General features: G+C 36.8%; 1 long non-coding RNA gene across 1 annotated transcript in view; it reads left to right on the top strand.

Annotated features, from left to right (window-relative positions):
* The window catches only part of LOC140526218 (uncharacterized), an 81929-nt gene that overhangs the window by 856 nt on the left and 54104 nt on the right, over positions 1-26969 (top strand). The window lies entirely within an intron of this gene.

The following is a 26969-nucleotide window of genomic DNA, read 5'->3' as shown; positions in this document are numbered from 1 at the left end:
GTTTAAATTTGTGCTTTAAGAATAACCTTTTGTAACCAGTATGAAGAATGACAGAGGCAGAAAAGTCTTTAGACTGTCATCTGTCAGAGAACAAAGGGAAATTAAGGATCACTTACTCCAATTCCCTCATTTTACAGTAGGAAAAACTGAAACTCAGAGAGAGAAATAGAATTCAAAAGAATTTGAGGTCAATGTGTACTGGCCTCATAAAGAAAGATTTCAGAAAGGTGGAACTTGACCTGGACCTGGAGTAATGGGTAGGATTTTTATAAGCAGAGAGAAGGTAGGAAAAAAATATTTTAGCCTGGGAAAACATTGTAAGAAATGATAAATAAAGGTGTGCCTGGTCTGGTGGAACACACTGACTTCTCAAAAGCTAATAACAAACAGAAGTAACAATGAGGCAAACTGGGATTTTCAGATGCTTGCATAACCCACAGAATAACTCAGTAGAATTGTCTTTATATTAAAAAATGTTGATACATGATCACTTTTGTGTCCCCATTGAGATTTGGGAAAGAGCTGTCATTATTATTGTTATGATGCACAGGAAAGAATGCTGAATTTAGAATCAGTGGGTTTCCTACTGGATTACATTCTCAGTTCTGCTACTTATTATTTATGTAATTCTGGGAAAGCCACTTAACCACTGTATGCCTCAAATCATCTGGAAGATGAGGAAGTTGGGTTAAATGAGATATAAAGATTTCTTACAGCCCTGATGTCCTATATTCTGTGTCCTGAACCAACTCATATGTTCTTTGTGCTGGATTTTAATATCTCTTGCAGCTATAACATTGTTTAATGTTCTAAGATTCCTTCAAGGTTCAAAGTTTTGTGTTCTAAGGTCCCTTTCAATGCCAATATTCTGTCTTATGTTCTAAAGTCTTATGTTTAGAGTGTGAGTTCCTTATATGCCCAGCACCTAGTGCAGTGCTTGGCACTCTGTAAGTGATTTTCATTCATTTATCCATTCTAAAGTTCCTCGTAGCTCAGACAGTCTATATTTTATGATCCTCTCCAACTCCACCATTCTATTCTCTAAGGCCTCTTCCAATTCTAATATTCTGTGCTTTATGTTCTAATATCACTACCTATTTCAATTGCACATAGCCTCCATCTTACTGTCTTTGGACCTTATGTTTAGTCAAGTATCAACCAAGCTCTGATGTTGATTGGAAGAGGTACAGGAAAATAGTGACACACGGCAACTAGGTACCACAGGGGTTTCTAGAACAAAGGCAAGAAAGAAATCTGATTATCAGTAAGGAAAAAGTTTTATTCCACCTCTATGCCATAAGGTAAATAGCAATTGGGAACTGTTTTTATTGTATGAATCCCTTTGTTCAGCCCCAGGAAGAAGACTAAAGCAATGAAAAGTCATCTTTTCCATGGGTTTGGATCATATCTATGTACTAATTAAAGATAGTCCTGGTCTAGGAGATGCTGTGGGCATGCAGTGGTAGAGTAGATGCTCTATTATGTCTTCACTTTTCCTTTCATTGATTTTAGATTGAGTAAAAACATGGTACTCTGTAACGTTGCAAATTTTTTGTTTGGTTGGATAGCTAAGTGTATCATGTCAGGGTCAGAAAGCTAAGGCAAGGTGAAATATCAGAAAAGTAAAGAAAATTTGATTGTCCAGTCGGTAAGAGCTCCATACCTTACTCATGTTGGGTAAATCAACACTAACCATGCCCTTTCACCTAACCACACAAGTACAGCTATCCAGAGAGCATGGGAACTAGGGGATGGAAGGTGCTCTGATTACCATCTAGCAGAAGAAGCTAGGTGACAAAGTAGTGGAAATAGTCAGCCAACCAAAGAGAGCTTGACACTTCCTGGAATTCCTTCTAGAGAGGGGTTCAGATTGTACATGCTAGGGGGAGCATGAGATTTCCCAAGACTGAATGATTTTGGTCAAGAGGATCAGGTAAGTACCTACTAATGCCCCCTTGTGATTAAATGATCATTATTACCACTGGGAGAGTAGCATGGAAATTAGTAATGAAAAATCATGCATTTTGTATGTGTATTGATATAATTTTTAATATACCTAAAATAAAACTCATTTTTTTCTATTGCATAAAATTGGGGCGCTTGTACAATGACATATCTTGCAGATGGATATGAAATCTTAAAAATTCCACGAAATTAAACTATTCATTATGCATCTCTTCGCACTTGTCTAATGAGGGTTGTTTTGAAGATAAAATGAGATAATATATTTAAAGTGTTTTATAATCATTAAAAGCACTAGTGCATGTTAGCTTTGTTGTTGTTTTCGTCATCTACTTTATGGAAAACTCTATGCTTGACTGAGACAGAGTAAGATACAGATTGTAGGAAAGATATTCCCTGCCCTCAACAAGGATCTGGATTCAACCGTTGGCATTCATGATCTGTATGATGATGACTAAACCACTTAACTTTTCTGAGTTTCAGTTTTTCTCATCTGAACAGTGGGAATTTTTTTTCAAAAGAGGGTACCTGCTTCACAAAGTTGTTTAGAGATTCAGAGGAAATGATGTATATAAGATGTATATAATGCCCTTTGGAAAATTAAAAGTATTATATACACACACACACACATATATATATATATATATATGTATATATATATATATATATATATATATATATATATATGTATATATATATATATATATATATATATATATATATATATATATATATACATACACATATGTGTGTGTGAATTGTTAGATACCAACGCATGTAACTACAACACTAAATCTTACACAAGTGGGTAAGAGAGTTGGAAAACAGCGTTATGTCTGTATTAAGTACCATTCATTAAATTAGGTACTAGAATCTGGTCTTATTATTTTTTGAACAATTAAATGGGCTTGGTTAATTTTACTTGAATTTTAATCTTGCTATGTAATCTGAACATGCCCTTGCAACTTAAAAATAAAACAAAGCAAAACTGTTGTAACTGACCAATGAACCCACAGATCCTAAACCAACATGACTTCGAGAGAGAGACTGAAATACTCATTAAGGGAAGACAACATTGGATTTAGAGCTACACAGATCTTAGAAATAATATAGTCTGACTCCCTCCCCTTACATGTGAGTATACTGAGGCACAGAGGGGAAAAGGCACTTACATAAAAAGCCACATGTAGTTAACTAGAAGAGCCAGGACCCAATCCAAGATTCTCTACCCTCTTACCCAATGCTTTCCTATTTTTAATTCATCAATAGGTGAGGAGAGAACAGGTTATTTAAGGCTTTGTCTGGGTCTAAACAATGGAATGAACTGTAACTTTAAGTAATTATCTGGTAGATTAGAGCTGTGAGGGGGAAAAGGACGGTCTGATTAATTCAGTTGAAAAATAATCCATTTTGGCATTTTTTAGTTTGTACAGGGTGTACAGGATATAGTGGCTTAGAGTTAGTCCTTAAACAACTCTATTTCCCACCAATCTTTCCCAGCACTATACTGCTGTGTTATTCTAAGTAGAAATAAAAGCTGTTGCTATGGACAACTCCTTTAGCCAAGTACAGAATGGGAAAAAAAAAATGACATTCTTTTAGAAATGTTCAGTCTTTGTCTACACATGCATTTCTAGAATAAAAAGCCCTCTTTTGGTGCTTTTCTGCTTTGAGGAGTTATATGTTATGCCATCTTTCATATTTACTCCTTGGGTTATTCTTACAAATAGGCAGAACTGACAGCTGAATGTCATGATTTGAAAGGGTGTTGGTTATATGGCGTATTAGCCTCAAATATCAATTTGCCTATCACTATATCATTATGCCCTCATTCATAAAATCACAGAATTTAAAGAAATCAGAGGCCTTGGAGATCTTTGGACCTTAAAAATCTTTTAGCATACTCTCTTGGCAATGTAAATACCCCTGGAATATATGAAGCTTTGTTTACTAACACCTTAGAAAGATATTATGGGGAATAGGGTTAGGATAGGACCTGGGATGGAGCAGGGGGTCCTAGTTGGAAGAAAAGGGTAGAAAGTCAAGAAGAAGAAGAAGGGATTGCTGATGGGGGAGAAACAAAGGCATAAAAGATCAAAGGCAGCATAAGAGTCTGGAAATAACAGTAACTAGAATTTACATAGAAGTTTAAGGTTTTTAAAGCACTTCACACTGAAATTCCTTTGATCCTCACAACTCCGAGGTACTATTATTATCCCCATTGTATAGATGGTGCAAAGACATTGAATGACTTGCCCAGGTCCACAGAGCTAGGAAGTCCCTGTGGAAGGATTCCCACTCAGGTTTTTTCCTAGCTCCAGGTCCTACACTCTATCCATTGTCCATCTAGCCATCTATGGGTATCATTAGATTATAATTACAGATCATAGATTGGAAATCTGGCCCTGCTTTGTTCCATCCCTACCTCAGTATGGACCTCAAATTGCCCATTTGTAAAAGGAGAACATTGAACTAAATCAGCAGTTCTCAAAATTTTTAGTCTCAGGGTTTCTTTACATTCTTAAAAATTATTGAGAACCTCAATGCTTTTGTCTGTGTGGGTTTTACACACAGACACACATACACGTGTGTGTATATGCATATGTATGTGTGTATACATAAATATATACCATATAAGAAATTAAAATGCCATAAAACCATTATGAAAAATGTTTTGATCTATAGACCTAACTTTGAGAAGTATTGAACTAAATCATCTCCAAGGTCCTTTCTAGTTATGTCTTTTGATTTATGATGGTTATCTTTTTCAATATCCTGACAGAAAATGAGTCCCAGACTTCAAAATAAAAATAAAACAGCACTGAGTTAGCCCCACTATTATTATTACAGAAATAGGTTTATCTCATCTTATTTGATTGGATTTAGGTAGAAATCATCGGGGGACAAGTCACTATACTACTATTTTTTTTTTATTTAATGATTTCTGGACTTTTGAGCAGAGAGATTAAAAACACTGATTTTCATAATTATTTAAGAATATTGAGAAGCAAGCTCATCTTCTGTAAGCTTAGTAAAGACATCTTTGGGACAGCTCCAGGAGCAGACAGAATGACAAAGAGAATATATACCTGTTCCAATAAGGTTTCAATTTTTCTTCAAGGTTTCTATATTTTGAAAACTTTTCATGCCATATATTTGGAAGAAGCTGAGTATTCAATATGGGTGAGATCTATTAAAAACATTGTTTTTAAACTGTTATGGATCAATATTATGTCAGGGCTAATGTGGGCAATATTTCTGTCTGTAATGATGTTCTGGTTCTAAAACAATTTACTAAATCATCAAGGGTGTTTTGGGGTTTGTATTTGTAGTGCAAGGATATGTTATCTCTTAAATTTTAGGTTCATAGTGCTAAAGATTTAAAGTTAGAGCAGATCTTACATGTTAAGTCCAACTCCTTCGTTTTACAGATGAGCAAACTGAGACATAGAGAAGTTGAGTGACTTATCCAGCATCACAAGTCAGTAGATATCTGAACCAGGATTTAAATTCAGGTCTTTCTGGCTCTAAATTTAGTTCCTTCTCTACTATATAATGCTGCTTCCCATAAAGAAACTGAGGCTCAGAGAGGTTCATGAAAATTAGCTTTACTAAATTAGTATCTGAGAGAGAATTTGAACTTATACCTTCTTGTCTCAAGTTCAGAGTTTGATACTCTAAATACTGCTACTAAAGGTTAGTGAGGTCTGGCATATCATTCTAGTAGAAAGAGTATTATATTGGAACCAGAAACTTAGGTCACAGCCCCAACTTTGAGACTCACCAACGCTTTTTTTTGGTATCCAGTACATGTTAAGTTTTTCAACCTGCATGATATATTGCATAATTTCCATCACTTTATTGTATAATCTGTATTGGTCAATAAGTCTAGGCTCCCTAAGAATAAACATTCTATAATTTTTTTGATAAATTAAATCCCTGTAATTAACTCCATTTGTTTCTATAAACCAATCCTCATGACTTTGCCATTTGTTCAGTAGTCCTCTGTCAATATATTGTTTGGATTCATATAGATGTTGAGTTCACTCTTAGATCTTAGCTGCTTTGTGGATTCTGTTCAGAGAGAGACCACCTTTGGTAACATTTGACAAATGTAGTGGACATTCCCACTTTCAGCTTTTACTATGGCTACTGTGAGGTCTGTTTAGTCCAAAACTAGTTCTGTACATTTTTAACCTATTCATTGTATACTCTGAGGACATCAATTAGTCTTCTTCATATCCTTTCACTAAGAAGTATTTATTCATCTCTCTATAGCCATCTTGGAGTGATGAATCCTGTGTTTCACTGACATTCTATTAGTTTTTATTTGAACACCTTCTAGATCTTTTATCATCCATTTTATCTTGCCAAAAGTCAGTCAGGCAATAAGCATTTATTAAATGCTTACTGTATACCACGCACTATATTAAGGGCTAGGGATGCAGAAAGAGGGAAAAGACAGTCCCTGTCCTCAGAGAACTCACAATCAAATGAAGGAGCCAACAGACAAACAAATACATCTAACAAATACAAATAAGCTATCTACAAGGTAAATAGAAATAATTGACAGAGAGAAAGCACTAGAATTAAGAGGGCTTGGAAAAGGCTTTCTGTAGAAGGTAAGATTTCAGTTGGGACATAAAGAAAGTCAGAGAACCCAGGAGTTGTAGATAAGGAGGGAAAATATGCCAAATATGGGGGACAGTCAGAGAAAATGCCTGGAAACACAAGATAGAATTTCTTGTTCGTAGAACAGCAAGGTGGCCAGTGGCTTTGTATCAAAAAGTTTGTGGTAGGGAGTGAAGTATAAAAAGACTGGAAAGGTGAGTGGGGATAGGAGGGAGTATCTTTAGAGCCAGCGAAATTTAATGAGTGAAGTCAGGGATGGCATTGTTGTTCCTTCACTTTAGGAAAATCACCTTGGCAGCTTAATGGAGAATGGGCTGGAGTGGGGAAACACTTGTGACAGGCAAGCCTCCTAGCGGGCTATTATTGTATTAGTCCAAGCAGAAAGTGATGTGTTTCTACTTCAGAGTGGTGGCACTATTAGAAAAAAGAAAGGGGCATAGTGAAAAGGGAAATTGATAGACCACGGCAACAGATTGGATATAGGAGGTAAGCGTTGGTAAGTCAAAGGTGATACCTAGTTTGCCAGCCCAGGTAACTGGGAGAATAGTGGTGCTTTAAACAGTAATAGGGATGTTTGGAAGAGGAGAGATTATGGAGGAAAGAAAACTAGTTCAGATTTGGAAATCCATTTGAGTTTAAGATATCTAATTCAAAATGACTTAAAGGCATTTGGAGTTGTGAGAGTTGGAGATCAGTGAAGAGGCTAGGACAGGATAAGTATATTTGAGAATGATCAGCATAGAGATGATATCATCTCATATTGCCGTGATCTTCTCATAATAGAGATGACAATTCAACTGATGAGAACTGATAATATTGCCAGGTGAAGTAATATAGAGGGAGAAGAGAAGAGGGTGCAGGATAGAGCCACCTATTGGACACCTATGATTTTTGGTCATAATGTGAATAAGGATCCAGCAAGGGAGACTAAGATGGAGCAGTCTGGCAGGTAAAAGGAAAACCAGGAGAGAAGTTCTGTCCCAGTCAGTTCAGATAAGGAAATACATGTCATGGGTAAAGGGATTAGGGGGGAAAGATTGCTATTAGGGAAGTTTATTAAAAATTACTTAAACTCACCTGAAGATTAGAGGTAGATATAAATGTAGAATAGAATAGATCGAGTACTACCAGACCAGTGAAATTGCAGAGTTGAGGGTATCAGTCAGTTCTTAAAAATCTAGACCATCTTGACCGATTGGAAATTTGCTAGAAATTCAATCTGGGATGTTAGGGAATTCCAGTCTTTGCCCAATAAGAGTTAAAGAGCATGAAATCCAAAGAGTGTATGTAAAACACTAATTTTGTAGAAGGGTAGACTTAATCTCAGTCAGAATAAAGGCTTGCATGTAGACATAAAAATGAGGGAGGGTATAACTTTCATTAATGGTATTTGGAAAGAACACTGCACTCAGAACCAGAAAATTTGAATTCAAGCCCTAGCTTTGAGATGTACTAGTTGTATGATACCTAGACAAATTCTTATCATGTGATTGTCATCACATTTGCAAAGCATTATTGTGAGAACAAAAAAGCCTTAAAATGCTACAGAATTGTGGTTTTTTATTATTTAAGATGTAGAACAATCAGCCTTTTAAAAATTCACTCCTAAGGACTCCAGGTCTGGTTTTAAAACACTACCTTTCAGATTCTGAGGATAGGATGGCTCCAGAGTTACAATATAATATTATATCTCTCCCTTTTCCTCCATCTTGCCTATTATGCTCTCATATAGGTTGTCCCTTGGGTCTAGGGTGCATTCCTTCCTTATTTATGCTCATAAGAACCACTACCTTCCTTTAAGATTCACCTACCATTCTTTAAGAGCCACATTCTCATTAAAGTCTTCCCTGATCTCCCCCTACTTCTGCCTCAACTTGCTAGTAATGTCTCCCTCCTCAATTTATCTCCTGTTTACTTATTGCATTCCCAGTACAATGTAAGCTTCTGGATGACAAAGACTATCTATTTGTTTTGTTTTGTCTTAGTTTTCCCAGGATCCATTGTTCCTGTTGTTTAGTCATTTCAGCGGTGTCCAACTCTTCATGATCACATTTGGGGTTTTCTTGGCAAAGATACTGGAGTGGTTTGCCATTTCCTTCTTCAACTCATTTTACAGATAAAGAAGCTGAGGCAAACAGCATTAAGTGAGTTGCCTAAGGTCATGCAGTTAATAAGTGTCAGAGGCCAGATTTGAGCTTAGGAAAATTAGTCTACCTGACTCCAAGTAGATCGCTCCTTCCCAGGGCTTAGAGTGCCTTAAATGTAGTAGATGCTTAACAAAATTTGTTAAAATGATTTGCATGCCCCTGCCAGACTTTAAGGGAAGAAACCCTGTCTCATCTAAACTTTATAATCACAAACACTTGCCTAACTCAGTCTTTGCACTCACTAGGTGTTCGATAAATATTTCATGATGAATGAATGAATCTCACAGCAGTCCCTAAAGATATGACACATAGACAACTGCCAGACCCAGCTCTCACAAAGTACATCCTTGGACATTGGAACTGCCAGATTGCAGCAACAGAACAAGCTTCCTTCCCCCCATTCTGTCTGTCCCCAGCTCCTGCTGCCTGTTCCTCACCTGGGTCTCTCCACAGTGGCTCATTTTAGATATGATTAAGCCAGACAGAGTCTGGGCTTTTTCACATGGAGGGATTGGAAGGAGACCCTTATGAATACAACTTCTCCAATGTGGCCCCAGCTTCACAGTAGTGCCCCAACACACTCCACCCACACCTCTTCACCAAAGAGCAAGCCAGGGAGACAAAAATGCTCATTTCACCTTAGAACATAAGGTTCTGCTCATATAAGCACCATGAATAAATCCGCAGGCATCTAGGTCTGGAACTCTTGCCAGAGCTCAGTTGCTATGGTAACCAGAAGCCAACATAGGAAGCAGGCTTTCACCATCCTCAGGAATTTTATTAGCAGGCTATGAAAAACTGAACAAACAAAGGGAAGATTTGTCAGGTTGCAGCAGGCAGCAATTTCTTTTAAGGGAACATCATTTGTTTTCCCCTTTCTGCTTGTTTCTGTTGGAGCTTTAAAAAAATAAAATTCAAGTCGTTACATAAAGCTACTAAAGGTTTTTCTTGGGGGTGGATCAGGAAGGGATACTAATAAAAAATAAACCCTGCCTCAATGGAGAATTTGAGAAAGAAGTAAAGGGACTCAGGAGATGAAAATTGTGTTTCTTCCTGTTCAACACTCAAAGCAGCCTTTTCAGCAAGAAGGATTAATCACATAGTGGGGAAGGGGACTTTGTGTGGGTAAGGGGTGTGCAAGAGTGAGGTGGGATTGGGGGGCGGTCTGTTCAGGGCTGCAAACAGTTTCACGAAGGAGAAATGAAGCAGAATGTTTTTTCGCTCTCACCACCTGCTCTGTAGTTCTGATACAGTACCTGAAGCCAGAAATGTGAATAGGTTATAGACTCATAGAATACTAGAGATGATAGGACTTTTAGAATAGGAACATAGACCATCAGCATTAAAAGAAACATTAGCCAGCATTTATTCCCTCATTTCCACTGAAGAGAAGTCCAGAGAGTGCAGAAAGTGTTGCAAATGATTCACAGAGCACAGGATTTGAATTACAGGACTCTAGTTTCCAATTCTGCCTGTGCTCTTTACTATTTATGATTTAGACAACAGATTTCACCTCTGTGGGTCCCAGCTTCCTCACTGACAAAATATAGGAATTCAGCTTAGGTGATTACTATGGTCCCTTCCAGCTCCAAATCCTATGAACTTGCCCAAGTCTCTATGTCACACCTCAGATTCAAAGAGCTATGTCACTTTTTTTGATTGGACTGAATTTTATTTTACTGTATTGTTTCGATGAAGTCAGCCATTAACTGGAGTTTGGAAGTCATAGAATCACAGAGTCACTGGTCATATAGTCCAGTTCCTACCTGAGCAGGATTTCTTCTTCAACATTACTGCCAGATGGTCATCCAGGTCTGTTTGAAGTTCTGTCTTCTGGGGACAAGCATAAATAGTCTGATTCATCTTCAATATGTCAACCCTTCAGATATCTGTGGGCAGCTACTATTCCACCATCTTCATCCATACCATGCATGTCTTTTCTTTCCCTGGCTAAATTTCCCCAGCTGATTCCACTCATTCTAAGCAACATGTTCTACAACTTGCTTACCATCTCTGAACGTCCCCTACCTACTTTTCAATGTCATTCCTAACAATGTTCATCCCTAACTAAATTCTACTTCAGATGAAACCTGACCCTGTCAGAGATCAATAGGACTAGCCCCTCCCTCATTCTTGAATATTGTTACAAATGTCCCTCAATTTCTCGTGAATATTTCTAGCTGCCATGGTACTGCTGACTCATAGTCTTCTTCCAGTATAATACAGCCACCTATCCACCCCCAGGATTTTTGCATAATAGAATATAAGCTTTTTGAGGATGAACTGTTTTATGTTGCATCCTCAGTACCTAGCACTGTGCCTTACATATAGTGAGTAATTAATAAATGCCAAATACATGAGATTGGATTGGACTTGAGGTGTTGCCCTCCAGTATAGTGTTATTGATATTTTTTCTTCGATATACAAAGTTTTATATTATTTCTTTCTGATTAGGAGATTGCAGTTCTTAGCAGCTGTGTGTGCTGAGAGGGGGGCTTCACCTTCAAATGATGTTTAGAAATCCCTGTCCTAGAATTGTCAGACTCCTAGATGAGTAACTGTCTAAACTATTTATTTCATCCATTCATTTCAACTAATCAACCATTCATCAATAACAACAATAAGCTTTACAGTGTTTTCCGTTATTGGTCTTGGGAATTTGTGAGGCAAATGTCACAAGTATGACTACTCCCAATTTGACAAAAGAAGCAATTGAAATTCAGAGATATCAAATGACTTGCCAAGGTTCTGCATCTAAGGGTTAGAAGAGCCAGGATTTGAATCCAAGTCTTTTAACTCTCAATATAACACTACCAGAGAGAATCTAGATTACGCTCCCTACGTGTCTCTTTCTCTCTAGTGTCTACCAGACAACTTTTCATATGGTAAGCAAAAATTAGAAATTATTAAAATACATATTTGCTGACTTAAATCACATAACTATTAATAGCAGTCAAATACTTTAAGAAATTTGTATTGGTGTCCATTTTGATACTACGCTCATTTCCTAATATATCCTACCCTCACTAACCCCATCTCTTATGATAGAAGGAAATGGTTAATCAAATCAATGGATACAGTAATCTCTTCTGAAAGTATACATAGTTTTTTGTACCTTAAGTGCCTTGTCTTTCTACCAAGATTGTCTATCCTTTGGAACCAATATTGTTCCCAATAAACATTTTTAAAATATCATTTGGGAGCCCCATATAACAGTTTATTTAATCACATTTCTTAATCAAAGTAAGCCACTGGCATTAGATATACATCTAATTTGAATCTCCAAGCAAGTTTGTGGAATAAATTTCCCTTTCCGGTCTTTGGATATTAATTCTCCAAGAAGAAAGATTTTCTCTATTTTCTCACAATCAAATTCAAGGTGAATTTCTAATTCAGGATGTGACTTTGATCCAAAATGTTTCATTTCTGGCCCTTCACTTCTCCCAAAATATCGATTTCTTGAGAAAAAAAGGTAAAAATCAATGCAGCCATTCCTAAGGGCTAAGTGCACCTTAATAAGAGAGAGCTCTGACTAAATCAGCCTCGATTATGACTCAGTGAGATAAGCAGGAAGGAGTTTGGCTAAAAGCCCGTCAAGAATCTTCAATGCCTGAAGAATGTTAAGTATTGAACACCCAAAAACCAGTTCCCTTCACTTATCACCCTTCACACACACACACACACACACACACACACACACACACACACACACAGTTGAAAACATTTACTGGATAATGCTTCATGGGATTGCATTTTTCTTACACCATCTGTCATCGTCATTGTGATTTCTTTAAATCCATGGTCCTAGTAGATTCCCAGCCCAGTGGAAACAAGAGCAAGAAGATTTCTGGAGTTTTAACATGGGTTGGAGTCCTCATTCAAGCATTTAATAGCTGCATGACCTTCAACATATCTTGCCTCTTTGAGTCTCATTACCCTGTTTTTCAAAAGGGGATAACAATCTTTGTACTGACCACCTCCCAAGGTGGTTATGAAGACAGGGACATTGTAAAATCTCAGCTACTATTAAAAGGAAGCCCTCATGAATCCAGCTTCCCCAGTGGTGGTCCCAGCTTTCTAGCAATACCTTTTCACCAAAGGGCAAGATGTGAGGAAAGTAGCTCTATAAAATATGCTACTTATCAATATGAATATTCCATTATTTATGTTAATAATTATCTGCACACATTTCTTTCCACTTTTTAATTTTATTAAGAACTAGACAAACATGAATATTTCAATATATAAAGAAGAGAAAAAGAGGATTTCATATAAAACTGAACTTTAAAAAAAGTTGGTAGTAAATTTTGTATGATATACCAACATGGTTCTTGTCTGCATCCCTTTCTAAAATTTTGCTCTTTCTGTGTATTTTTATAAAATCATTGGCATTAATTTTCCTATTTTTCTGCCTTATTGTCACTCCTCCTTCCAAACAGAAGCTGTCCTTTGTAACAAATTAGTCAAAAGGGAAAAATTCACACACTGACCATGTCTGAAAATACACTTCATTAAGCATCTCTACTCCAACTCCTCTCTGCCAAGTGGTGGAAGTATGTTTCATCATCAGCATCCTGAAGTCACTGCATTGATCAGAGGTCTTAAGCTTTTCAAAGTTGTTTGCATTTACCTTATTATAGACATTGAGTAAATTGTTCTCCTGGAATCTTAGGAATTTTATTGATGCCCATTTTGATACCATACTGACTTCTAATATGCCCTGTGCCCACCAGCACTATCCCTAATGACAGAAAGAAATGGATAATTATTTAATAAATCATTTAATGGTTAATCATTTAATCATCAAATTCACCTCATGCTACACCTGTTAATATAGGTCTTTCTAAGTTTCTCTGAATCTATTCTTTTTGCAATTTCTTACAGTGCAATAATATTTAGTATTTATGTACCATAATTTATTCATCTATTCCAAACTGATAGGCACCTACATTGTTTCCAGTTCTTTGCTATAACAAAAAATTTTGCTCAACATTTTAAGGTAACAAATAAATATGGTGTCTCCACCTCCACAATAGTGCCTTATACCTCTCACACACTCCAATCTGCCCTCACAAAAAGATCACAATAACACAGTTACCCTCAAATATCTTAGGGTTCTAAGTGCATTCCTTTTGGGAGGGAATGCATTTCCTGTATTCAATACTTTAGCTCTTAAGACATAACTGGAGTGCTTCTATTTACACAAAACCAGACACTTGATGATGACACATTTAGACCTTAAATATAACCATTTACTTAAGAATAAGAAAGAAGAAATAATAGGATCACAAGTACTCATCTATAAGAATTATATGCTCAACCAGACTAATGGCAGCAATAATAAGCACATCAAAGTGCACAATAAACCAGGGCCATACTCTCCTAACATGTACTCAGAATATATGAAAGACTCACCTGCAGAAAAAACCTGGAGAGCAGCACACAAAGAGAGGAAATGTACTCAGGCTAACTTGCATCCCCAAAACTGTAAATTTTGGTGTTCTCTTTCTGTTTTAGGAACTGTCCATAAAAGGTCCTTGAACATAACTTCATTATTGAATAGATGCTTCCACTGCTAAGCTGAGCTATTCCACTGAAACTCTGTAACTGTAAACTTTAGGGTTTCCTTTGGTCTCAGGAACTATCCATAAAAACTCATTGATGAATTTAGCTTCTGTGTCAAACAAATGGTCCTACTACTTGACTAACACCTCACTGACTACAGTGTCCTTTTTCAGCTCAACTAGTCAATCTTCTGGTTAGTGTATCTGATTCTTCACTTCCAAGCTATTATTCAACTCAGCAGAACCTATTCTTTAACAACAGCTGTATTAACCATAACTTCTAGCTTCAAGCTTACTTGACATAATTCTGAAATCTATTCTTTCAAATGTGTTCATGTGTCTCTCGCATCCCCAACATCACCATCACCATCACCATCACCACCATCATCATCTTCTCTCTGGATTTAGACTCTTATTTCTCTGTGTGAAAGACCCCCCCCCCCTTAAGTTTATGATTAGCAGTCAAATGCTTATCTCCTGTCTACAGTCAGATATGCCCCATCTCATAAAATACTTATGGTGTTCATGAAGTTCCACTATAATATATAGCTTGTCATATTCAAAATGAACTAGAAATGTCTTAGAACTCTGTCAGACTAGCTTTTTCTTCAATATCTGAGCAGATCTATGCTTCAAATAGATGAACTACTGAGCCAGACTTAAATCAACAACTGCTCTTCTCAGAAGCAGACTTATGACCCATACAAAAGAACTACAAAGAGTAAATTATATTTACATATGCATGTTTTCTTTCTGTTTTTGACAACTTTAAGGAATATATTCAGTAGTGGCATCACTGGATTAGAGAATATGCATGGCATATTGATTTTTGAGAGAGAGTTCTAAAATGATCTCCAAAATACTTGTACTAATTCACAGCTCTCCTAACAGTATGTTGATATTTCTATTCTCCCACAGACTCTCCAGCAATTGCCATTTTCCTTTTTTGTCCTTTTGGTCAATCTGGGTATGAGGTAGAACCTTAGAGTTGTTTTAATTTGCATTCCTCTTATTATTTGTGATTTTTAGCATTTTATATGATTCTTTATAACTTGCATTACTTCTTTTGAACACTGCCTATTCATCTATCTGTTGGCAAGTGTATTTGTTCTTAAAGGTGTGGATCTCTTTTAATTATGTCCACAGATATGAGTTGGCCAAACAATAGTAATTGAGCACTGTGCTAGATACTGTGAAATAAATAGACAGGAAAAATGATTCCTGGTTCTCAAGGATTATGGGTTAGAATCAAAAGGAACCTCAGAGATCGCTCAGTCCAACTTATCGACCTATCATTCATGCTCATTTTACAGGTAATGAAACAAAGGACCAAAGTGGTAAATTGACTTGCACAAGGTCATACATGTTCTAAAACCACAATTACAGTTCAGCCTATCTAACTCAAATTTAGCATTCTTTCTATTAACCACGTTCCTAACACTAAATGCAAAAGAGCAGAAAAAGCTGGCAGCAAAAGAAGCAAAATCCCCTCCTTTTCTTTTTGAGTTCCCATTCTTGATTACGAATTATAATTCTAAAATAATGCTTTATGTTTCTCTCTATTTCTGAAGCTTGCCTTTGTATTAGCTTAATTCCCCGGACTAAAAGAAATTGGACTTTGAGAAGGAAGAGATCTGTGTGGTCTAGAGTTCTAGAACAAAGAAGGGGAAAAGAGAAGGGAATGTGCATTCATATAACACCTTCTATATGATAGACACTGTGCTAAGCAGTTTTTACAGATAATATTTCATATGATCCTTACAACAACCCTTTTTTATTATGTAATTTATTTTCAGTTTTCAACATTCACTTCCACGAGAATTTGAATTTCAAATTTTTTACCCATCTCTCCTTGAGCCCTGACCCCAGGGAAGTGTGCACTCCAACTACCCCTTTCCCTAATCTACCCTCTCTTCTGTCACCTCCCCCATTCCTTCTATTTTCCTGTAGAGCAAGATAAATTTCTATACCCCATGGTCTGTACAACCTATTTCCCAGTTGCACGCAAAAACAATTTTTAACATTCATTTTTAAGGCTTTCATTTCCACATTCTGTCCCTTCCTTCCTCCCCACCCACCCTCATTGAGAAAGCAAGCAAATCAATATAGGTCATACATGGGTAGCCATGCAAAAAACTTCCATAACAGTCATGTTGCAACAGACTAACCACATTTCCTTCTGTCCTGTCTTGCCCTCCATTTATTTCATTCTCTCCCTTGACCTGTACCCCCACAATAGTGTTAGTTTCTGATTACCCCTTCCCCCAATCTGCTATCCTTTCTATTATCCTCCCTCTCCTATCCCCTCCCTCCTGTCTTCCTGTAACGTAAGATAGATTTCCATACCCAGTTGACTGCATGTTATTCCCTCCTTAAGCCAAGTCCAATGGGAGTAAGGCTCACTTATTCCTTCTCACCTTCCTTGTCTTTCCCTCCATTGTAAAAGGTATTTCTTGCCTCTTTTATGTGTGATGCTTTACTACATTCTACCTCTCTCTTTCTCTTTCTCCCAGTACGTTGGTCTCAACATTTAATTTTATTTTTAGGTATCCTCCCTTCGTATTCAGTTCACCCTGTAACCTCTGTATACATACATACATGTGTGTGTATAGACACATATATACATACACACATACACATATGTACATATACATATAACTACACATATATAATATGCATGCACACTTATACAGATATATACACACAGATATATACGTGTACATACAGACACAATCATATGTGTGTATATATATATATGCACACATATGTGTGTATATATGTGTATATATATTCCCTCTAAGTATTATTCTATCCTAATACTGAGAAAGGTCTTATGAGTTACAAATATCATCTTTCCATGAAGGAATGTAAACAGTTTAACTTTAATAAGTCCCTTATGATTTCCTGTTTACCTTATCATGCTTCTCTTGATTCTTATATTTGAAAGTCAAACTTTCTATTCAGCTCTGGTCTTTTTAACCAGAATGCTTGAAAGTCCTCTATTTCGTTGAAATTCCATTTTTTCCTCTAAAGTATTATACTCAGTTTTGCTGGGTAGTTGGTTCTTGATTCTAGTCCTTCCTCATTTGACCTCTGGAACATCATATTCCAAGCCCTCCAATCCCTTAGTGTAGAAGCTGCTAAATCCAGTGTTATCCTGATTGGGTTTCCACAATACATGAATTGTTTCCTTCTGACTGTTTGTAATAGTTTATCCTTGACCTGAGACCTCTGGAATTTGACTCTAATATTCTTAGGAGTTTGCCTTTAAGGATCTCTTTCAGGAGGTGATTGGTGGATTCTTTCCATTTAAATTTTATGCTCTGATTCTAGAATATCAGCACAGTTTTCCTTGATAATTTCTTGAAAGGTGGTGTCTAGACTTTTTTTTTTAATTATGATTTTCAGGCAGTCCAATAATTTTAAAATTATCTCTCTGGATCTATCTTCCCATTCAGTTGTATTTCCAATGAGATATTTCACATTATCTTCTATTTTTTCATTCTTTTGGTTTTGTTTTATAATTTCTTGATTTCTCAGAAAGCCATTAACTTCCATTTGCTCCATTTTAATTTTGAAGGACTTATTTTCTTCAGCGAGATTTTGGACCTCCTTTTCCATTTGACCAATTCTGCTTTTTAAGGCATTCTTCTCCTCATTGGAGTTTTGGACTTCTTTTGCCATTTGGGTTAGTCTACGTTTAAAGGTGTTATTTTCTTCAGCATTTTTTGGGGAGTCTCCTTTAACAAGTTGTTGACTCATTTTTCATTATTTTCGTGAATTTCTCTCATTTCTCTTCTAATTTTTTCTCTACTTCTCTTACTTGATTTTCAAAATCCTTTTTGAGCTCTTCCATGGCCATGAGACCATTTCATATTTTTCTTGGAGGCTTTGGTTATAGGAACCTTGACCTTTCTGTCTTATTCCAGTTGTATGCTTTGATCTTCCTCTTCATAAGAAAATATATTTTCACCAAGAAAGTAACCTTCTATAGTTTTATTTTTCCCCCTTTTGGTCATTTTACTTGACCTCTGAGGTTCTTGTTAAGTGAAGGGTGCACTACCCCAAATTTCAGGGACTTATGTAACTACTTTCAGAGATATTTCCAGGGACCTATAAATTCTCAGTTTCTCCAAAGATGTATGATCAAAGGAAAGGTATTTATTACTCCCGTCCTGGCCTCTGCACTCTGGTCTGTGAGTAATCACAAGCACTCTTTTCTGCCATGAATCCACAAGTAGGATTGTCTATCCACCAGCTCCATCATGCTAGTGCTCCTCCTTGCCCCAGGATCACTGCCCAGGACTGTGATCCAGATTGGTGAGCCTCTCGATTTTCCCAACATCTGTAGGCCAAGAGCTCCAGAGGCAGCTGGTTGCTACAGCAGTGGTTACCACCACCCTGGAACTAGGGTCAGATCATGTTCCTCTCTCACCCATGGTGAGAGAGCTTTGCCATTGATCTTTTGAAGCTGTTTTTGGCATTTGTGGGTTGAGAAGTTTGGAAACTGCAGTGAAGTGATTCAGTGCCCTAAGGTCTTCTCCAGTCCCACACTGGGATGTGCTCCACTCTGAGCCCAGTGCAATGGACCCCTCCTGTCTGCCTTCCAGATTATCTTGGACTGGAAATCTGGTTCATTCTGTCATTTGGCTTCTGCTGCTCTAGAATTTGTTCAGAGTAATTTTTTACATATATTTTGAGGGGTTGGGGTGGAGAGCTCAGGCAGGTCTCTGCTTCTACTCCACCATCTTGGCTCCACTCCTCTCATAACTCCTTTCATAGGTAGGTACTATTATTATCTTCATTTTATAGGTGATGAATTTGAGGAAAAGATTAAATGACTTGCACAAGATCACACAGGAACCATCTGAAGGCAGATTTGAACTCAGGTCTTCCTCATTTCCCCACTGTTCACAATGTCTACTGTACCACCAGATGGCTCTGAAGGTTTTATAGAAACAGTGAAACTTCAATAGGTTCATGATGAATAGGTGTTACCATTCAATCATTTCAGTTATATCCAATTCTCTGTTATCACTTTTGGGTTTTTTTTGGCAGAGATACTGGAGTGGTTTGCCATTTACTTCTTCAGCTCATTTTATAGATGAGGAAGCTGAGGCAAATGGGGTTAAATGACTTGACCAGGATCACACAGCTAATAAGCATCTGAGGCTGGATTTGAACTCAGAGAGATTCCAGGCCTGGTGCCCTAACCACTGTGCCACCTAGCTGCCCCAATGGGGTAAGAAACTGGGAGTATGTGAAGAAACTCCCTCTACCCATTACAAATCAGGGGTTGCTTTGCAACTAAAGTATTAGAGAGCTGCCTGAGGAACTGAAAAGATAATTTGTTTTGGGTCATACAGCTAATTTTAAAATATATTTTTATTTATTTTATTACAGATTTCTCAATTACATGTAAAAAAATTTAACATTTTTCTTTAAATTTTGAGTTCCATATTCTCTTCCTCCCTTTTCACTCACTCCTGTCCCTCTACAACGTGAGAAGGCAAGCAACTTGATATCAGTTATACATATGAAGTCACAAAACAAAAATTTATTTCCATGTTATCCATGCTGCAAAAGAAAACATTAAAAAACAAGAAAAATAAAGAAAATTTTAAAGTTATGTGTCAGTGTGTATTCAGAGTTCATCAGTTCTCTTTCTGGAGGTAGAGTGCCTTTTTCATCATGAGTCCCTTGGAATTTTCTTCTATCATTGCATCAATCAAAGTAATTTCACAGTTGATCATCCTTACAATCAATCTTGTTGTTACTATGTATAACGTTCTCCTGGTTCTGCTCACTTCACTTTGCAAATCTTCTTAGGTTTTTTTTTAAATCATCCTACTTATCATTTATTAGTATTCCACTACAATGATGTACTAAAATTTGTTCAGTCATTCCCCAATCAATGGCATCCCTAGATTTCTAGAAAAAGAACTTTTCTAAATATGTTTGTACCAATAGGTCCTTCTCCCTCAGCCAGCGTATTTCAGAGAATGAATCTGAGACTAGTTCTACTTGACTCTGAGGTTGTTGTTGTTGTTGTGTGTGTACGTGTGTTTTAATCTGCATTGCCATGCTACTTCTCAGTGAATGGATAGAACATAATGCTACTACTATTACTACCACCACCAACAACAACAACACTCATAATAATAATAATTCATTTCAAAGAATTGTAATGGGAGTGTAGAAGAATAGTCATTCCCTCCACACATGTCCTAGACCTTCTATAGCTTAGTGGATGGTTTGCAGAGTTGATGTGGCTGAAAAATGAATCACAATATAGTCAACATCATGATAACTTGTATATACTTCATCACTAGAACATATACAAAATCTTTCCAGATTTTAGGATCTATAAGAAATGACACTTACTTGGCTTAGTCTTCAATACTTTGGAGTCATCTCCATGTCCAAGAAATCTGAAAGGCAATTTGGAACTATTTCTCAAAAGTAACTAAAATGCGGATATCCTGTGACTCAGCGGTATTACTTTAGGTCACATACTCCAAAGAGATCAAGACAATAGGAAAAGGAAACACACACATACACACACACATCCATCCATACATAAACTCTATTTGTAGCAGCAGAAAAACAATAAACTAACACAGTGTCTATCAATTGTAGAAAAGGCTGAACAAGATATAGCACATCAATGTAATGGAATGCTACTGCACCACAAGAAAAAATGAAAGATATTTTAGAGAAACCTAGGAAGAGTTGTATGAACTGATACAGAGTAAAGTGAAGCAAACCAGATGAACAATTTATAAAATAACAACATTGTAAAGACAAACAACTTTGGAAAAAGTTAAGAAGTCTGATGGATGAAATGACCAAATATGTCTTTAGAGGGCCTATGATGTGTCATGTTACCCATCTCTTAACAGAGAAGGATGTACTCAAGCTACAAAATGAAACATACATTTTTGAACATGGCCATTTTGTAGGTTTATTTTGCTTTCCTTGACCATGTTTATGTGTTACAAAGGTTTTGTTTTTACTATTTTTTTCCAAATATGGGATAGGAAGGAGAGAAAATAAATGTATATTAATAAATGTATATAAATGTATGAAGAAAATCAATTGAATTTTCAGAAAAGAAATAATTGCTAGAGGGATAATAATACCATATTTCTATTATACTATTCAATTTGCAAAGTACTTTCAACAATCCTGTTAGTGCAAACATATTAATAAGGTAACGTATATTAATACATGTAGATACATCTACCTAGGGTATGGGGTACAACTGAAAATTCTATTTCATTGAGAGTTTCCAAGGAGGAAACTTCCTCTACCAACGAAAACAGATACTGCCCAACTTCAGTCTTAGAGTTGCTTGGGACCTTGAGGGCTAAGGAACTTATTTGGGGTCACACACATAATACTATCATAGACAGTACTTGCACCTACATCTTCCAGGAAAAAAAGTATGATTAATCCCATTTTGCAAGTGAGAAAATGAGTCTCAGAGAAGTTTAGTGTCCATGGACACAAAACTAGCAAGTGTTGAAGCAAATGTCAGTCTCTGAAAGGTCACTATGAAAAAAGACATTTAGTGTTCGTGAAATCACAAGACAGCTTCTGTACTTATCAAGAGGTACTCTAGTTATCCCACATGGAAACATGGTGGAGATCCATTGAAGCAGAGGAGGCAAGGCTTAAGACACGAGGAATATAGTCAAATACCAGGCTGGTCCATTAACCCCCAACCCCTCCAGAGACTGCAAGTACTGATATCCAACACTGAAATCAGCTTGAGATCTAATACTTTGTCCAGACTCCACTTGCTTTCTGGAAATTTAGGTCCTTTTCTTCTGGAAGTCTATATGTTCTTGCCCTGACTGACAGTGGTGCCCTGGATGGTTCTGGAAAGATTTTGCCACTACTCTCCCCCACCCCAGTCAAGACTAAAGTTACACCATTTACCTTTAAGAATAACTCCTTTTCACCATTTCTTCCAACCTCTCTTCTTGATTTTTTTCCTAGCAGCTTTTGGTTCCTAAAACCTTTGGATTTGTTTTAATGGGTGGATAAAAAGATGCTAGCAGCAGAGATAACAGTGGGGATATCTGACCTCATTCATGGTCTGGTGTTCTGAGCTTCCTTAGAATCTTGGTATATTGAGGTATGTGATGGGAACAGAGCACTGTGTGTGCAGAAAACACCTCTTGTCAGTTAATAAATATTGATATAATTGATCTATTTTTAATTCACTGTAGGGACTTCTATGTGGCACAATGAATAGTGTCAGTCAGGAGGATAATTCAAATCTGGCCACAGACATTTACTACTTATGTGACCCTGGGCAAGTCACTTAACCCTGTTTGCCTCAGTTTCCTCATTTATAAAAATTAAGTGGGGAAGAAAATAGCAAACTGCTTTAGTATCTTTGCCAAGAAAACCCCAAATGTGGTCACAAAGAATTAGATGTGACTGAAACTACTGAACAAAAGCAACAAATTCATTTTAAACTTTTTTATTTATTATTATTTTGTTTTCAGTGTTCTACATTCATCTTAAATTTTGAAAAATGCTTTATATTCCAAGTTCCAAGACAACTTTGTGAGGTAGGAATTACAGGTGTAATTTTCCATCATACAAATGAGGAAACTGAGCTTCTGAGAGTTTGACTAGTCTGGGTACAGATAAACCATTTATAAGTGTTAGAGGCAGGATTTGATTTTCCATGACTTCCTCACCTCTATTCAGATGTTTGCAAGATGATATCTCTAGTCATTACTCTGTCCTGACCTTCTAGTATACAACTGGCTGTTAGATATCTTCACCTGTGGGCTCTGGAGGATGCCTTAAATATAAAATAATTAAGCCTAACCTCACCATCTTGCCCCTAAACCTACTTCTGCCTGTAATTTCTCTGTTTCTGTCAAGGATATCATTCTCCCTTGGTTTCATCTTGGATCTTCTCTCTTCTTCATCCCATATGTCTAACTAGCAACTAGGACTGTTGCCAAGGCTTGTAATTTGTTCTGGACCTTCAGTTCTACCACAACTATAACCACAGTTCGTGAAGTTCTTTTCTCAGCTCCCTGAAACTATTTTAATAGCCTTGTTACTAATCGTCCTACCTTCGATCTATCCTATTCAGAGTGATGGACTTGGAGTTAGTGAAAACCTGAGCTCAAATCTCACTACAGTCATTTAACTACCTGCAGGACCCTGGACAAGATCCTCTCTGATCCTCAGTTTTCCAGTGCACGCAATGAGGATAATAATAGCATTTGCTTCATAGGTTGTTGTAAATGGCAGATGAGATAATAATATATGTTAAAGTATTTTGTAAAATTTAAAATGATATATAAATGTGATTTATTATACTATTATTTGAGTAGTCTAACTGTGCTGCCATGTTCTAGGCATTCCTCTATTATTACAAAAGTAAACTAAACTAAACATTCATTGCCTACCAGATTAAGCATAAGCTCCTAATCTGAAATTCAAGACTCCAAACAATATGGCAATATCTTTCACCTTCATGCAGTCAGCATTCTAGACAACCTGGGTGAAGAATGGTCTTCCGAGTTCATCCTCCCTCTTCTATCCCCATGCCTTGACAAATGCCTTCCCCTTTGTGGAATGGACTTTTCCTCCTCTTTCTCTTCCTCCTTCTCCATCTAATGAAGGCCTTCCCTTCCTTAAAGACCCAACTCACATACTGCCTCCTCCTTGAAGCCTTCCCTGAATCCTCCATGTGTAAGCAAGTAATTTCTTGCTCCTCAAATTTCCCATGGCACTTTGCCTTGTCGGTTCTTGTCCTGTCTCTCTTTCTGCTTTATATTGTAGATACATGGATTTATCTTTTTTTAACTCTATAGTTCCTCATCCATATAAAATCAAGGCACTGGCCCTCAAGTAGAGTAATTTTTCCAGGGCATGGAAAGTGCCCTGGATTTAGATCAGGAAGACGTGGGCTTATAGATAAGCTCTACCAATTAGGTGATAGTTCCAAACAGGCAAACCCTTTATTGTCTCTGGGTCTCAGTTCCATTACTGGTTAAAAAGAAAAATAATAGATTTTGCATTAAATTTCCTGTGGTCCTTTCTAGCATTAAAATGTTGTTTGACCTTAAGCATCACTCAAATACAATCAATATACAATTGCCACTGGATAGAGGCACAATTTATCATAGCTCCGCAAGAAGCTATAAAAGCTTCTGATAGTAGCTTCTAAAGATTCTCATTGGTTATTTTGTATCTTCCCTCAATTCAGTAAAATTTGTCTTTCCCCTGCTCATTTCCATGAATTTGTAAAGTACAATCCCTAGACTTGACAAACTTCTATTTTGCTATCTGTAGGAAAGCAGAGCATATAATTACGAGAACCTAATTATCAGTTCTTTCCAAAGAAATGGGCTGGTTTATCCGTGTTTACAATGTTTGACAGAATACCATTGAAAACTATCCTTGTTCATTCCTGTAATTATTGTTATCAATCTCCTTTCCTTGTAACACCAAATAGTTATTTTTTTCAAATATGAAAACAAAATTAACTCTTTCCAAAGACAAAAATGAAATGAATGCATTTTATTCATTACAGAGATAAGAGCTTCAAACCTCGGAAAGAAAACATTGTCTAACACAGAAAACCTGCTCCTCACCCCAACTTTTCTGAGAATGTAGAATCACAAATCTTAGACTGAAAGAAATCATTAGAGATCATCTGGTCCAGCTTTTAGGCTTTAGGCAAGTAAGGTGCCATTTTCCACATGAGGAAACTGAGGTCCAGAGAAGTTAATTGGCCCAAGATTATATAGCTAATAAATGGGAGACAACAGACTAGAACTAAGCCTAATTGACTCCAAGTCTTGAACACTTTCTACTATGATATATTATACTGTTTCTCACACTTTTCATTTTTGCTTATGTTCTTTGTTGCAAACCAGTGATTTTGTTAATTTTTCTGTATTTCCCATGGCTGTTATCATAGCGGGAAGCCAGGTAGTACAGTGGATAGAGTTCTGGGCCTGGAGTCAGGAAGACTCATCTTTCTCAGTTCAAATCTGACCTCAGACACTTACTAGCTATGTGACCCAGGGCATGTCATTTAATCCTGTTTGCCTCGGTTTCCTCATCTGCAAAATTAACTGGAGAAGAAAATAGCAAAACACTCCAGCAACGTTGCCAAGAAAGTACCAAATGTGGTCACAAAGCATTGGAGCAACGGAAAAATGACCGTACAACAACCATCACAGTGCAAATTACATAGCTGGTATGTTAACTATTTTTTTTCTTTCTTCCGGTTGAATCTTTAATATTTATTTCTAATTACATCTCCAAGCAATTTCTAGCATTTGGTTTTTTTTTTAAATTTTCAATTCATATTGTTTTTCTTTCCTCTTACCCCTTTCCTCTCCCTAAGATTGTAAGCAATTTGACATAGGTTACATTTGTGCAGTCATGCAAAAGTCATGTTGTGAAAGAAAGCAACAGAAAAATCTCACAAAAATAAAGTAAAAGGAGCAGGCTTCAGTCTGCACCCAGAATTCAGCAGTTCTTTCTCTGGAGCTGGGTAGCATTTTTCAAAAGAAGTTCTTCAGAGTTGTCTTGGATCATTGCTTTGTTGAACACAGTTGGTCATGGTTCAGTATTGCTGTTACTGTGTACAATGGTCTTCTGGTTCTGTTCACTTCATTTTGCATCAGTTTGTTTAAGTCTTTCCAGGATTTCCTTAAAGTGTCCTGCTTGTTACTTCTTAAAGTACAATAATATTTCACCAAAAGCATACAACGTAATTTGTTCAACCATTCCCCAAGTGATGGGCATCCCCTCAATTTCCAATTCTTTGCCGCTACAAAAAGAGCTGCTATTAATATTTCTGTGCATATACGTCTTTTTCAGTTTTTTGTGTTTTAGAGGGCTATAGAAGTAGTTGTACAGTATTGCTGGGCCAAAGGGTATACGTACATGCATACACACACACACATATACACACACATACACACACGATGTCTAGATCAGTTTACAACTCCACCGACAACGTATTAGTGTTCTAATTTCCCCACATCGCCCTCAAACATTCGTCATTTTCCGTTTTTGTCTTATTAGTCAATCTGATAGGTATACCTTGGAGCTGTTTTAATTTGCATTTCTTAAATCAATGATTTAGAGCATTTTTTCGTAGATTCATAGACAGCCTTGATTTCTTTTTCTGAACACTGCCTTTTAATATCCCAATTCATGGGGAATGACTCATAGTCTTGTAAGTTTGACTCAGTTCTCTATATGTTTGAGAAATAGGGCCTTCACCAGAGAAACCTGCTGAAATTTTTTTTTCCTGTTTTCTGTTTTCCTTCTAGTTTTGGTTGTATTGCTTTTATTTGTACAAAACCTTTTTAATCTAATTTAATCAAAATTGTCCATTTTATATCCTGTAATTCTCTCTGTCTCTTGTTAGGTTGTAAAGTCCTCCCTTATCCATAGATCTGATAGGCAAACTATTCCATGCTCCCCTTTTTTGTTTGTGGTATCACCCTTTATGTCTAAATCATATCCTCATTTTGACTTTATCTTGGTATATGGTATGAGATGTTGGTCTATACCTAGCTTCTACCAAACTGCTTTCCAGTTTTCTCAGACATGTTTGTCAAATAGTGAATTTTCATTCCCAAAGCTGAGATCTTTACATTTA

This window comes from Notamacropus eugenii, chromosome 1 (genome assembly GCF_028372415.1).
Source record: "Notamacropus eugenii isolate mMacEug1 chromosome 1, mMacEug1.pri_v2, whole genome shotgun sequence".
In the NCBI taxonomy this organism is placed as follows: domain Eukaryota; kingdom Metazoa; phylum Chordata; class Mammalia; order Diprotodontia; family Macropodidae; genus Notamacropus; species Notamacropus eugenii.
Note: the sequence above shows the minus strand (reverse complement) of the source record. Positions and strands in the feature narration are given on the sequence as shown.